The sequence below is a fragment of the Argiope bruennichi genome, chromosome X2 (genome assembly GCF_947563725.1).
Source record: "Argiope bruennichi chromosome X2, qqArgBrue1.1, whole genome shotgun sequence".
NCBI lineage: Eukaryota > Metazoa > Arthropoda > Arachnida > Araneae > Araneidae > Argiope > Argiope bruennichi.
In genome coordinates, this window is record NC_079163.1 from 137,493,482 (window position 1) to 137,508,602 (window position 15,121).

Consider the following 15,121-nt stretch of genomic DNA (forward strand, 5'->3'; position numbering starts at 1 on the left):
GGAATGAATTCTGCGCCTGTGCGTGAACTCGACTCCTAAAATTTCTCTTGAATATAGAAATATTTTGACATAAAATTTTATTTTAGTAGTATAAGATTTGGAAAAGTTCGTAGTAAGTGTGGGAATAAAGGATAAAAATATCTAAAATAAAACTTTAAAAAAAGAAAAGAAAAATATATTGAGAAAGTTCTCAGTTTCGAGACTCGAACTGAAGACCAGCAAAACTAGATGGCTTGTGCTGCCGATCTGGCCACGAAGCTTCGTACCCGCAGCGCGTCTGAATGGTCTAAGACTCTCATTATGATTATCCACTAAAAGTTTTAACGTGGTGTCATTCTGGTCTAAAAGCACAATGTTTTGAATAGGACTGAATTCTGCGCATGTGCATGAACTCGACTCCTAAAATTTCTCTTGAATATACAAATATTTTGACATAAAATTTTATTTTAGTAGTATAAGATTTGGAAAAGTTCGTAGTAAGTGTGTTAATAAAGGAAAAAAATATCTAAAAAAAATGTAAAAAAAAGAAAAGAAAAATATATTGAAAAAGTTCTCAGTTTGGAGACTCGAACTGGAGACCAGCAAAACTAGATGGCTCGTGCTGCCGATCTGGCCACGAAGCTTCGTACCCGCAGCGCGTCTGAATGGTCTAAAACTCTCACTATGATTATCCACTAAAAGTTTTAACGTGGTGTCATTCTGGTCTAAAAGCACAATGTTTTGAATAGGAATGATTTCTGGGCATGTGCGTGAACTCGACTCCTAAAATTTCTTTTGAATATAGAAATATTTTGACATAAAATTTTATTTTAGTAGTATAATATTTGGAAAAGTTCGTAGTAAGTGTGGGAATAAAGGATAAAAATATCTAAAATAAAACTTTAAAAAAAGAAAAGAAAAATATATTGAGAAAGTTCTCAGTTTCCATACTCGAAATGAAGACCAGCAAAACTAGAAGGCTCGTGCTGCCGATCTGGCCACGAAGCTTCGTACCCTCAGCGCGTCTGAATGGTCTAAGACTCTCATTATGATTATACACTAAAAGTTTTAACGTGGTGTCATTCTGGTCTAAAAGCACAATGTTTTGAATAGGAATGAATTCTGCGCATGTGCGTGAACTCGACTCCTAAAATTTCTCTTGAATATAGAAATATTTTGACATAAAATTTTATTTTAGTAGTATAAGATTTAAAAAAGTTCGTAGTAGGTGTGGGAATAAAGGATAAAAATATCTAAAATAAAACTTTAAAAAAAGAAAAGAAAAATATATTGAGAAAGTTCTCAGTTTCGAGACTCGAACTGAAGACCAGCAAAACTAGATGGCTCGTGCTGCCGATCTGACCACGAAGCTTCGTACCCGCAGCGCGTCTGAATGGTCTAAGACTCTTATTATGATTATCAACTAAAAGTTTTAACGTGGTGTCATTCTGGTCTAAAAGCACAATGTTTTGAATAGGAATGAATTCTGCGCATGTGCGTGAACTCGACTCCTAAAATTTCTCTTGAATATAGAAATATTTTGACATAAAATTTTATTTTAGTAGTATAAGATTTGGAAAAGTTCGTAGTAAGTGTGGGAATAAAGGATAAAAATATCTAAAAAAAATGTAAAAAAAAGGAAAGAAAAATATATTTAAAAAGTTCTTAGTTTCGAGACTCGAACTGAAGACCAGCAAAACTAGATGGCTCGTGCTGCCGATCTGGCCACGAAGCATCGTACCCGCAGCGCGTCTGAATGGTCTAAGACTCTCATTATGATTATCCACTAAAAGTTTTAACGTGGTGTCATTCTGGTCTAAACGCACAATGTTTTGAATAGGAATAAATTCTGCGCCTGTGCGTGAACTCGACTCCTAAAATTTCTGTGAATATAAAAATATTTTGACATAAAATTTTATTTTAGTAGTATAAGATTTGGAAAAGTTCGTAGTAAGTGTGGGAATAAAGGATAAAAATATCTAAAATAAAACTTTAAAAAAAGAAAAGAAAAATATATTGAGAAAGTTCTCTGTTTCGAGACTCGAACTGAAGACCAGCAAAACTAGATGGCTTGTGCTGCCGATCTGGCCACGAAGTTTCGTACCCGCAGCGCGTCTGAATGGTCTAAAACTCTCACTATGATTATCCACTAAAAGTTTTAACGTGGTGTCATTCTGGTCTAAAAGCACAATGTTTTGAATAGGAATGATTTCTGGGCATGTGCGTGAACTCGACTCCTAAAATTTCTTTTGAATATAGAAATATTTTGACATAAAATTTTATTTTAGTAGTATAAGATTTGGAAAAGTTCGTTGTAAGTGTGGGAATAAAGGATAAAAATATCTAAAAAAAATGTTAAAAAAAAGAAAAGAAAAATATATTGAGAAAGTTGTCAGTTTCCATACTCGAACTGAAGACCAGCAAAACTAGATGGCTCGTGCTGCCGATCTGGCCACGAAGCTTCGTGACCGCAGCGCGTCTGAATGTTCTAAGACTCTCATTATGATTATCCACTAAAAGTTTTAACGTGGTGTCATTCTGGTCTAAAAGCACAATGTTTTGAATAGGAATGAATTCTACGCATGTGCGTGAACTCGACTCCTAAAATTTCTCTTGAATATAGAAATATTTTGACATAAAATTTTATTTTAGTAGTATAAGATTTGGAAAAGTTCGTAGTAAGTGTGGGAATAAAGGATAAAAATATCTTAAAAAAATGTAAAAAAAAGAAAAGAAAAATATATTTAAAAAGTTCTCAGTTTCGAGACTCGAACTGAAGACCAGCAAAACTAGATGGCTCGTGCTGCCGATCTGGCCACGAAGCTTCGTACCCACAGCGCGTGTGAATGGTCTAAGACTCTCATTATGATTATCCACTAAAAGTTTTAACTTGGTGTCATTCTGGTCTAAACGCACAATGTTTTGAATAGGAATGAATTCTGCGCATGTGCGTGAACTCGACTCCTAAAATTTCTCATGAATATAGAAATATTTTGACATAAAATTTTATTTTAGTAGTATAAGATTTGGAAACGTTCGTAGTAAGTGTGGGAATAAAGGATAAAAATATCTAAAAAAAATGTAAAAAAAAGAAAAGAAAAATATATTGAAAAATTTCTCAGTTTCGAGACTCGAACTGAAGACCAGCAAAACTAGATGGCTCGTGCTGCCGATCTGGCCACGAAGCTTCGTGCCCGCAGCGCGTCTGAATGGTCTAAGACTCTCATTATGATTATCCACTAAAAGTTTTAACGTGGTGTCATTCTGGTCTAAAAGCACAATGTTTTGAATAGGAATGAATTCTGCGCATGTGCGTGAACTCGACTCCTAAAATTTCTCTTGAATATAGAAATATTTTGACATGAAATTTTATTTTACTAGTATAAGATTTGGAAAAGTTCGTAGTAAGTGTAGGAATAAAGGATAAAAATATCTAAAAAAAATGTAAAAAAAATAAAAGAAAAATATATTTAAAAAGTTCTCAGTTTCTAGACTCGAACTGAAGACCAGCAAAACTAGATGGCTCGTGCAGCCGATCTGACCACGAAGCTTCGTACCCGCAGCGCGTCTGAATGGTCTAAGACTCTCATTATGATTATCCACTAAAAGTTTTAACGTGGTGTCATTCTGGTCTAAAAGCACAATGTTTTGAATAGGAATGAATTCTGCGCATATGCGTAAACTCGACTCCTAAAATTTCTCTTGAATATAGAAATATTTTGACATAAAATTTTATTTTAGTAGTATAAGATTTGGAAAAGTTCGTAGTAAGTGTGGGAATAAAGGATAAAAATATCTAAAATAAAACTTAAAAAAAAGGAAAGAAAAATATATTTAAAAAGTTCTCAGTTTCGAGACTCGAACTGAAGACCAGCAAAACTAGATGGCACGTGCTGCCGATCTGGCCACGAATCTTCGAACCCACAGTGCGTCTGAATGGTCTAAGACTCTCATTATGATTATCCACTAAAAGTTTTAACGTGGTGTCATTCTGGTCTAAAACCACAATGTTTTGAATAGGAATGAATTCTGCGCCTGTGCGTGAACTCGACTCCTAAAATTTCTCTTGAATATAGAAATATTTTGACATAAAATTTTATTTTAGTAGTATAAGATTTGGAAAAGTTCGTAGTAAGTGTGGGAATAAAGGATAAAAATATCTAAAATAAAACTTTAAAAAAAGAAAAGAAAAATATATTGAGAAAGTTCTCAGTTTCGAGACTCGAACTGAAGACCAGCAAAACTAGATGGCTTGTGCTGCCGATCTGGCCACGAAGCTTCGTACCCGCAGCGCGTCTGAATGGTCTAAGACTCTCATTATGATTATCCACTAAAAGTTTTAACGTGGTGTCATTCTGGTCTAAAAGCACAATGTTTTGAATAGGACTGAATTCTGCGCATGTGCATGAACTCGACTCCTAAAATTTCTCTTGAATATACAAATATTTTGACATAAAATTTTATTTTAGTAGTATAAGATTTGGAAAAGTTCGTAGTAAGTGTGTTAATAAAGGAAAAAAATATCTAAAAAAAATGTAAAAAAAAGAAAAGAAAAATATATTGAAAAAGTTCTCAGTTTGGAGACTCGAACTGGAGACCAGCAAAACTAGATGGCTCGTGCTGCCGATCTGGCCACGAAGCTTCGTACCCGCAGCGCGTCTGAATGGTCTAAAACTCTCACTATGATTATCCACTAAAAGTTTTAACGTGGTGTCATTCTGGTCTAAAAGCACAATGTTTTGAATAGGAATGATTTCTGGGCATGTGCGTGAACTCGACTCCTAAAATTTCTTTTGAATATAGAAATATTTTGACATAAAATTTTATTTTAGTAGTATAATATTTGGAAAAGTTCGTAGTAAGTGTGGGAATAAAGGATAAAAATATCTAAAATAAAACTTTAAAAAAAGAAAAGAAAAATATATTGAGAAAGTTCTCAGTTTCCATACTCGAAATGAAGACCAGCAAAACTAGATGGCTCGTGCTGCCGATCTGGCCACGAAGCTTCGTACCCTCAGCGCGTCTGAATGGTCTAAGACTCTCATTATGATTATACACTAAAAGTTTTAACGTGGTGTCATTCTGGTCTAAAAGCACAATGTTTTGAATAGGAATGAATTCTGCGCATGTGCGTGAACTCGACTCCTAAAATTTCTCTTGAATATAGAAATATTTTGACATAAAATTTTATTTTAGGAGTATAAGATTTAAAAAAGTTCGTAGTAGGTGTGGGAATAAAGGATAAAAATATCTAAAATAAAACTTTAAAAAAAGAAAAGAAAAAAAGATTGAGAAAGTTCTCAGTTTCGAGACTCGAACTGAATACCAGCAAAACTAGATGGCTCGTGCTGCCGATCTGGCCACGAAGCTTCGTACCCGCCGCGCGTCTGAATGGTCTAAGACTCTCATTATGATTATCAACTAAAAGTTTTAACGTGGTGTCATTCTGGTCTAAAAGCACAATGTTTTGAATAGGAATGAATTCTGCGCATGTGCGTGAACTCGACTCCTAAAATTGCTCTTGAATATAGAAATATTTTGACATAAAATTTTATTTTAGTAGTATAAGATTTGGAAAAGTTCGTAGTAAGTGTGGGAATAAAGGATAAAAATATCTTAAATAAAACTTTAAAAAAAAGAAAAGAAAAATATGTATAAAAAGTTCTCAGTTTCGAGACTCGAACTGAAGACCAGCAAAACTAGATGGCTCGTGCTGCCGATCTGACCACGAAGCTTCGTACCCGCAGCGCGTCTGAATGGTCTAAGACTCTCATTATGATTATCCACTAAAAGTTTTAATGTGGTGTCATTCTGGTCTAAAAGCACAATGTTTTGTATAGGAATGAATTCTGCGCATGTGCGTGAACTCGACTCCTAAAATTTCTCTTGAATATAGAAATATTTTGACATAAAATTTTATTTTACTAGTATAAGATTTGGAAAAGTTCGTAGTAAGTGTGGGAATAAAGGATAAAAATATCTAAAAAAAATGTAAAAAAAATAAAAGAAAAATATATTTAAAAAGTTCTCAGTTTCGAGACTCGAACTGAAGACCAGCAAAACTAGATGGCTCGTGCTGCCGATCTGGCCACGAAGCTTCGTACCCACAGCGCGTCTGAATGGTCTAAAACTCTCATTATGATTATCCACTAAAAGTTTTAACGTGGTGTCATTCTGGTCTAAAAGCACAATGTTTTGAATAGGAATGAATTCTGCGCATGTGCGTGAACTCGACTCCTAAAATTTCTCTTGAATATAGAAATATTTTGACATAAAATTTTATTTTAGTAGTATAAGATTTGGAAAGGTTCGTAGTAAGTGTGGAAATAAAGGATAAAAATATCTAAAAAAAATGTAAAAAAAAAGAAAAGAAAAATATATTGAAAAATTTCTCAGTTTCGAGACTCGAACTGAAGACCAGCAAAACTAGATGGCTCGTGCTGCCGATCTGACCACGAAGCTTCGTACCCGCAGCGCGTCTGAATGGTCTAAGACTCTCATTATGATTATCCACTAAAAGTTTTAATGTGGTGTCATTCTGGTCTAAAAGCACAATGTTTTGTATAGGAATGAATTCTGCGCATGCGCGTGAACTCGACTCCTAAAATTTCTCTTGAATATAGAAATATTTTGACATAAAATTTTATTTTAGTAGTATAAGATTTGGAAAAGTTCGTAGTAAGTGTGGGAATAAAGGATAAAAATATCTAAAATAAAACTTAAAAAAAAGGAAAGAAAAATATATTTAAAAAGTTCTCAGTTTCGAGACTCGAACTGAAGACCAGCAAAACTAGATGGCTCGTGCTGCCGATCTGGCCACGAAGATTTGAACCCGCAGTGCGTCTGAATGGTCTAAGACTCTCATTATGATTATCCACTAAAAGTTTTAACGTGGTGTCATTCTGGTCTAAAACCACAATGTTTTGAATAGGAATGAATTCTGCGCATGTGCGTGAACTCGACTCCTAAAATTTCTCTTGGCTACAAATATTTTGACATAAAATTTTATTTCAGTAGTATAACATTTGGAAAAGTTCGTAGTAAGTGTGTTAATAAAGGATAAAAATATCTAAAAAAAATGTAAAAAAAAGAAAAAAAAATATATTTAAAAAGTTCTCAGTTTCGAGACTCGAACTGAAGACCAGCAAAACTAGATAGCTCGTGCTGCCGATCTGGCCACGAAGCTTCGTACCCGCAGCGCGTCTGAATGGTCTAAGATTCTCATTATGATTATCCACTAAACGTTTTAACGTGGTGTCATTCTGGTCTAAAAGCACAATGTTTTGAATAGGAATGAATTCTGCGCAAGTGCGTGAACTCGATTCCTAAAATTTCTCTTGAATATAGAAATATTTTGACATAAAATTTTATTTTAGTAGTATAAGATTTGGAAAAGTTCGTAGTAAGTGTGGGAATAAAGGATAAAAATATCTAAAATAAAACTTTAAAAAAAGAAAAGAAAAATATATTGAGAAAGTTCTCAGTTTCCATACTCGAAATGAAGACCAGCAAAACTAGATGGCTCGTGCTGCCGATCTGGCCACGAAGCTTCGTACCCTCAGCGCGTCTGAATGGTCTAAGACTCTCATTATGATTATACACTAAAGGTTTTAACGTGGTGTCATTCTGGTCTAAAAGCACAATGTTTTGAATAGGAATGAATTCTGCGCATGTGCGTGAACTCGACTCCTAAAATTTCTCTTGAATATAGAAATATTTTGACATAAAATTTTATTTTAGTAGTATAAGATTTAAAAAAGTTCGTAGTAAGTGTGGGAATAAAGGATAAAAATATCTAAAATAAAACTTTAAAAAAAGAAAAGAAAAATATATTGAGAAAGTTCTCAGTTTCGAGACTCGAACTGAATACCAGCAAAACTAGATGGCTCGTCCTGCCGATCTGGCCACGAAGCTTCGTACCCGCAGCGCGTCTGAATGGTCTAAGACTCTCATTATGATTATCAACTAAAAGTTTTAACGTGGTGTCATTGTGGTCTAAAAGCACAATGTTTTGAATAGGAATGAATTCTGAGCATGTGCGTGAACTCGACTCCTAAAATTTCTCTTGAATATAGAAATATTTTGACATAAAATTTTATTTTAGTAGTATAAGATTTGGAAAAGTTCGTTGTAAGTGTGGGAATAAAGGATAAAAATATCTTAAATAAAACTTTAAAAAAAAGAAAAGAAAAATATGTATAAAAAGTTCTCAGTTTCGAGACTCGAACTGAAGACCAGCAAAACTAGGTGGCTCGTGCTGCCGATCTGGCCACGAAGCTTCGTACCTACAGCGCGTGTAAATGGTCTAAGACTCTCATTATGATTATCAACTAAAAGTTTTAACGTGGTGTCATTCTGGTCTAAAAGCACAATGTTTTGAATAGGAATGAATTCTGCGCATGTGCGTGAACTCGACTCCTAAAATTTCTCTTGAATATAGAAATATTTTGACATAAAATTTTATTTTAGTAGTATAAGATTTGGAAAAGTTCGTAGTAAGTGTGGGAATAAAGGATAAAAATATCTAAAATAAAACTTTAAAAAAAGAAAAGAAAAATATATTGAGAAAGTTCTCAGTTTCGAGACTCGAACTGAAGACCAGCAAAACTAGATGGCTCGTGCTGCCGATCTGGCCACGAAGCTTCGTACCCGCAGCGCGTCTGAATGGTCTAAGACTCTCATTATGATTATCCACTAAAAGTTTTAACGTGGTGTCATTCTGGTCTAAAAGCACAATGTTTTGAATAGGAATGAATTCTGCGCATGTGCGTGAACTCGACTCCTAAAATTTGAATATAGAAATATTTTGACATAAAATTTTATTTTAGTAGTATAAGATTTGGAAAAGTTCGTAGTAAGTGTGGGAATAAAGGATAAAAATATCTTAAAAAAATGTAAAAAAAAAAAAGAAAAATATATTTAAAAAGTTGTCAGTTTCGAGACTCGAACTGAAGACCAGCAAAACTAGATGGCTCGTGCTGCCGATCTGGCCACGAAGCTTCGTACCCACAGCGCGTCTGAATGGTCTAAACTGTCATTATGATTATCCACTAAAAGTTTTAACGTGGTGTCATTCTGGTCTAAAAGCACAATGTTTTGAATAGGAATGAATTCTGCGCATGTGCGTGAACTCGACTCCTAAAATTTCTCTTGAATATAGAAATATTTTGACATAAAATTTTATTTTAGTAGTATAAGATTTGGAAAAGTTCGTAGTAAGTGTGGGAATAAAGGATAAAAATATCTTAAAAAAATGTAAAAAAAAGAAAAGAAAAATATATTTAAAAAGTTCTCAGTTTCGAGACTCGAACTGAAGACCAGCAAAACTAGATGGCACGTGCTGCCGATCTGGCCACGAATCTTCGAACCGACAGTGCGTCTGAATGGTCTAAGACTCTAATTATGATTATCCACTAAAAGTTTTAACGTGTTGTCATTCTGGTCTAAAACCACAATGTTTTGAATAGGAATGAATTCGGCGCCTGTGCGTGAACTCGACTCCTAAAATTTCTCTTGAATATAGAAATATTTTGACATAAAATTTTATTTTAGTAGTATAAGATTTGGAAAAGTTCGTAGTAAGTGTGGGAATAAAGGATAAAAATATCTAAAATAAAACTTTAAAAAAAGAAAAGAAAAATATATTGAGAAAGTTCTCAGTTTCGAGACTCGAACTGAAGACCAGCAAAACTAGATGGCTCGTGCTGCCGATCTGGCCACGAAGCTTCGTACCCGCAGCGCGTCTGAATGGTCTAAGACTCTCATTATGATTATACACTAAAAGTTTTAACGTGGTGTCATTCTGATCTAAAAGCACATTGTTTTGAATAGGAATGAATTCTGCGCATGTGCGTGAACTCGACTCCTAAAATTTCTCTTGAATATACAAATATTTTGACATAAAATTTTATTTTAGTAGTATAAGATTTGGAAAAGTTCGTAGTAAGTGTGTTAATAAAGGATAAAAATATCTAAAAAAATGCAAAAAAAAGAAAAGAAAAATATATTGAAAAAGTTCTCAGTTTGGAGACTCGAACTGGAGACCAGCAAAACTAGATGGCTCGTGCTGCCAATCTGGCCACAAAGCTTCGTACCCGCAGCGCGTCTGAATGGTCTAAAACTCTCATTATGATTATCCACTAAAAGTTTTAACGTGGTGTCATTCTGGTCTAAAAGCACAATGTTTTGAATAGGAATGATTTCTGGGCATGTGCGTGAACTCGACTCCTAAAATTTCTTTTGAATATAGAAATATTTTGACATAAAATTTTATTTTAGTAGTATAAGATTTGGAAAAGTTCGTTGTAAGTGTGGGAATAAAGGATAAAAATATCTAAAAAAAAAATGTTAAAAAAAAGAAAAGAAAAATACATTTAAAAATTTCTCAGTTTCGAGACTCGAACTGAAGACCAGCAAAACTAGATGGCTCGTGCTGCCGATCTGGCCACGAAGCTTCGTACCCGCAGCGCGTCTGAATGGTCTAAGACTCTTATTATGATTATCAACTAAAAGTTTTAACGTGGTGTCATTTTGGTCTAAAAGCACAATGTTTTGAATAGGAATGAATTCTGCGCAAGTGCGTGAACTCGATTCCTAAAATTTCTCTTGAATATAGAAATATTTTGACATAAAATTTTATTTTAGTAGTATAAGATTTGGAAAAGATCGTAGTAAGTGTGGGAATAAAGGATAAAAATATCTAAAATAAAACTTTAAAAAAAGAAAAGAAAAATATATTGAGAAAGTTCTCAGTTTCCATACTCGAAATGAAGACCAGCAAAACTAGATGGCTCGTGCTGCCGATCTGGCCACGAAGCTTCGTACCCTCAGCGCGTCTGAATGGTCTAAGTCTCTCATTATGATTATACACTAAAAGTTTTAACGTGGTGTCATTCTGGTCTAAAAGCACAATGTTTTGAATAGGAATGAATTCTGCGCATGTGCGTGAACTCGACTCCTATAATTTCTCTTGAATATAGAAATATTTTGACATAAAATTTTATTTTAGTAGTATAAGATTTGGAAAAGTTCGTAGTATGTGTGGGAATAAAGGATAAAAATATCTAAAATAAAACTTAAAAAAAAGGAAAGAAAAATATATTTAACTCTTCAACCGGCTGGAACGTTGAAAGTCGCTCCAACGTATCTTTCGAATCCCGGCTGGAACGTAGGAAGTCGCTCCAACGTGTCGTTCGAATCCCGGCTGGAACGTAGGAAGTTGCTTTCCGCAAACTGTTTGAATCCCGGCTCCAACGTAGAAAGTCGTCAATGCTTTCCCCCTTAAAGGCAATAAACGAGGTGGGTCATCTGCTTGTTAAGGTCATTTTGTGGTTTTCGCTGACAGTTAGATTTTGGGTGGTCCCTCCAATTAGGGGAATGAACTCACGAGAAGTGGAAATAACGTTCTTCGCAAGAATTCCCGATTGCAGGATCGATTGGTGATATGAGCTGTATACTTCATTATTGATTTGAATATTTCATTATTTCACAGCAAATTTAATATACAGGTGAAAACTATCATACTTATTAAATATAGGGAATCCCTCATATTTACATGTCATAATCATGTATAACATTTAATGACTGTGATTAGCTCGCAAAAACAGATTTGAATTTTCAGTACTTGGTTGATGAAATATTAAAAAAATACGTTTGAACTTTTAATAATACATTTTTTAGAACGCAGTAAAATATAAAAAAAATCCTTATATAATTTTTTAAAATTTATTTTCATTCCACTTATTAATCGAGACAAATATTTATTTATAAATGTAATTTTAATTATTGCTTAGGCTTTGTATATAGATTTTGGCGAAGTATTTAATACGTAATGAAAGGCACATTTGAAAACTTTTGGATCTAATTATATATTTATTTTTTATAGTTTAGAGTGAACTATAGTAAAAGTGTTTTTAATTATTTTTATAAACGTTTTTATTTAAAGTATCTTAATAAATGTTGTTACTATTATTCTTTTTACTGCTTAATATTATTTTTTAGTTCACTATTTTAATACAAGCGCTGTTTACTGCTTTTTGCAAATCATATTTGTCTTTTTTTCGGGAAAGGGGCTCGGGAAGGAAAAAAACGTTTTTTTTATAAATATTTAAAAAAAAAACAATTAGACATTATATTTTTAAAATATATAATTATATTATAAATATATATTTAAAATCTCTATAAAAAAAACCACATTGAAATGGGAAGAAGTTTTGTGTCTTGTGACGGGCTGCGAAAAGTATAAATGAAAAAAAAAAAATAACATAGAAATAATAAGGACTATTAAAAAAAGTTTATTATATGAAAGAAAGAAAATATATTTAATAAATGGGGAACTATTATAGAAATATTTATTTATATTCAACAAAATTCGATGATGAGTGAATTTAATAGATATTGCTTTGAAAAATGGAAATAATAAATTGTATCTGTGTGATTATAATTATTGCTTTGCATTAAAACAGTATTAGCTATTTAATGAAATTAAACAAATGCATTTAAAGGCTGATACGATTTCTAGCTGTTTGAACGTATCCCAAGGCTGTGGATTTTGAACTTAATAATGAATACTGATTTACATGCAAACTTAAAAATGAAAGTAAATGAATGCAATTATAAATAAAAGTTACTACCTAACAGATGACACATTTTTTTATATATATCTGCAACAAAGCTGCTGATAATCTGTAGAATATAAATATTTTAAAATGTCTTCTAGAAGAAATTTTAAATATAATAAAATTTCTAAGATTAATAAATATAACACAAACAATACTGCATAAAATCTGTTTATTTTTTTACTAGAAATATTTTTAAAAAAATAATTAAGCGATTATTAAAAGTTTTTCATCAGAAATAGTTTGTATACTTTCTTTGAAAAGTGACAAAATTAGAAAATAACTGCCAAATTCCACGTATCATTACAGAATTCTTAAAAGTGAGAATATTAACATGAAGCTATAAATACTGAAAAAAAAAATACGAACTTAAAATACAGCAAAATTTTTAGATGAAATTTATAAAAAGGCATAATTCAATATTTGAAAGATAAATGTGATCATGAGCAAGTTTTACAATATTTCATCCACTGCAATTACATGTAAGGAAATTTAAAAAACAGATTGAGTGTGATATATCTCAAAACATGGAGCAGCGCATAAACCCACTTTGCAGATTACACATTCAAAACGTGTTTCTCTTCTCACTCTTTTACCATTTGCATTTGTTTTTGAGCAACACACGACACATCTCCTAGCAGAGTATTTTTTGTTTTCTGTTGGAGCAAATAAAGACGGAAAATGTCTGCCCGTCAATCTTCCCACATTTTCAATACTCTTTGGGACTTTAGACGATGGTAATCCTCTTCCTTCCTCACATAATCTCTCTATCAATCGCATTCTAAATTCCAGATGATTTACACTTCCTCCATTTTTTTTATAAAGCAGAAAAGCATTCCACACAGCCTGGTCAAGTAGATGTCGAAATATTTTTTTGTAATATTTCCTTTGTCGGCTTCTGGGTGAAGAATAGTATGCTAAGCACTGATCCGACTTATCAACTCCTCCCATAGATCTATTATAATCGACTACCACCTTAGGCTTTTGTTTGGTTGTAGTGGATATTTTTGATTCAACACTAACTAATGCAGCATTATGAATGGTACTTAGCATTGTTAGAACCTTCTTGTCTTTCCACTGTAGTACCATAATTTTTCCCTTTTGAAATGCTCTCAATTCATACTTTTTCAATTTTGTGTTCTTAAATTCCACCGGTAACCCTTTTCTGTTTCCTCTAACAGTTCCTATCAAATCAGTTTTATATTGAAGAAGAATTTCGGCCACTTCCGGAGAAGTATAAAAATTGTCTGTTGTTAGCTGATATCCTTTATTTTTAAGTTCATGGATTAAAGTCAGTACACATTTTGTAGATAATCCAAATTGTTCGTATTCTTCCATGAAAAGGGTTCCTTTACCGGTATAGATAATAGAATTCCAAATGTAACCGCTTTCTGATTCACAGAGTTGGAAAAATTTAATTCCGAATCTAGCTCTTTTAGTTGGAATGTATTGCTTCCATGCAAGTAAACCCTTGAAAGCAAGCAAAGACTCGTCTATTGTTACAGATTGATTGGGTGTATAAGCAGATTTAAATCTCTCAACCAGCATGTTATGGATATCAAAAATTTTTCTTAACTTTGCATTTGGATGCGTATTTTTATTGAATTCATCTGAATTCTCAAAATGAAGAAATTTCATTAGCAAACTGAATCTTTTCTCACTCATGATTTGTCCAAAGAAAGGAGTGTTTAAAATGGGTCTTATGCTCCAGTACGTTGCTTCCACAGATTTTGGCATTATTCCTTGAAGTAAAAGTAAACCAAAAAATAGATGTAACTCTTTTATATCCGTATTTTTCCAATTTAATGCTCTCGATGATGGTGTCAAATCGGTTTTGTTGAAAAAGTCTTCGGCGTATCTATTTGTTTCTTCCATAATGAAACTCATCACTGCATTATCAAAAAATATGCTGAAAAACATCATCGGATCATCTGAGTCCCCAAGGAAATTTTTTGCCGCTGAACTGATACCAGGAGTCGAAGTAAATTGAAAATTTGGAGGAGCAGGTGAAAGTGCTTGCAAGTCAATAGGACACCAACAGCGAGCCGCATTTAAAGTATCATCGTCAGACTCACTTTCAGAGTATTCATCTTCAGACGATAACATTAATTCATCACAGTCAGAATAGTCAGAATTTGAATCCATATTAAGCTCATCAATTTTCTCATAAATATAATATTAATTACTTTGACTGCAGGAATTCAATTGCAAATTTCAATAACATATTAAAGAAACTTGATGATAAAATCTTTCATTAAAGCAATCAACATTTATTTAATTAAATAAATATTAATAAGGTCTACTCAAGTTCCCTGCGCAGTGCACTTCCCTCGAGTTGCTAGACCTTTCAAACAGAAAACTATAGCCAGCAAAACTTAAGAGCCTTTGGATTTAAAATCTAAGAATAAGAATCCTGGTGAATGCCTATATAAGTCAAGCTGTTATGAAGAAAATACCAATAAGAAATTAGAATTTGAACATGTGGCCAATAAGAAAGCAGAGGCAATAAAAAGTGATAAAGGATT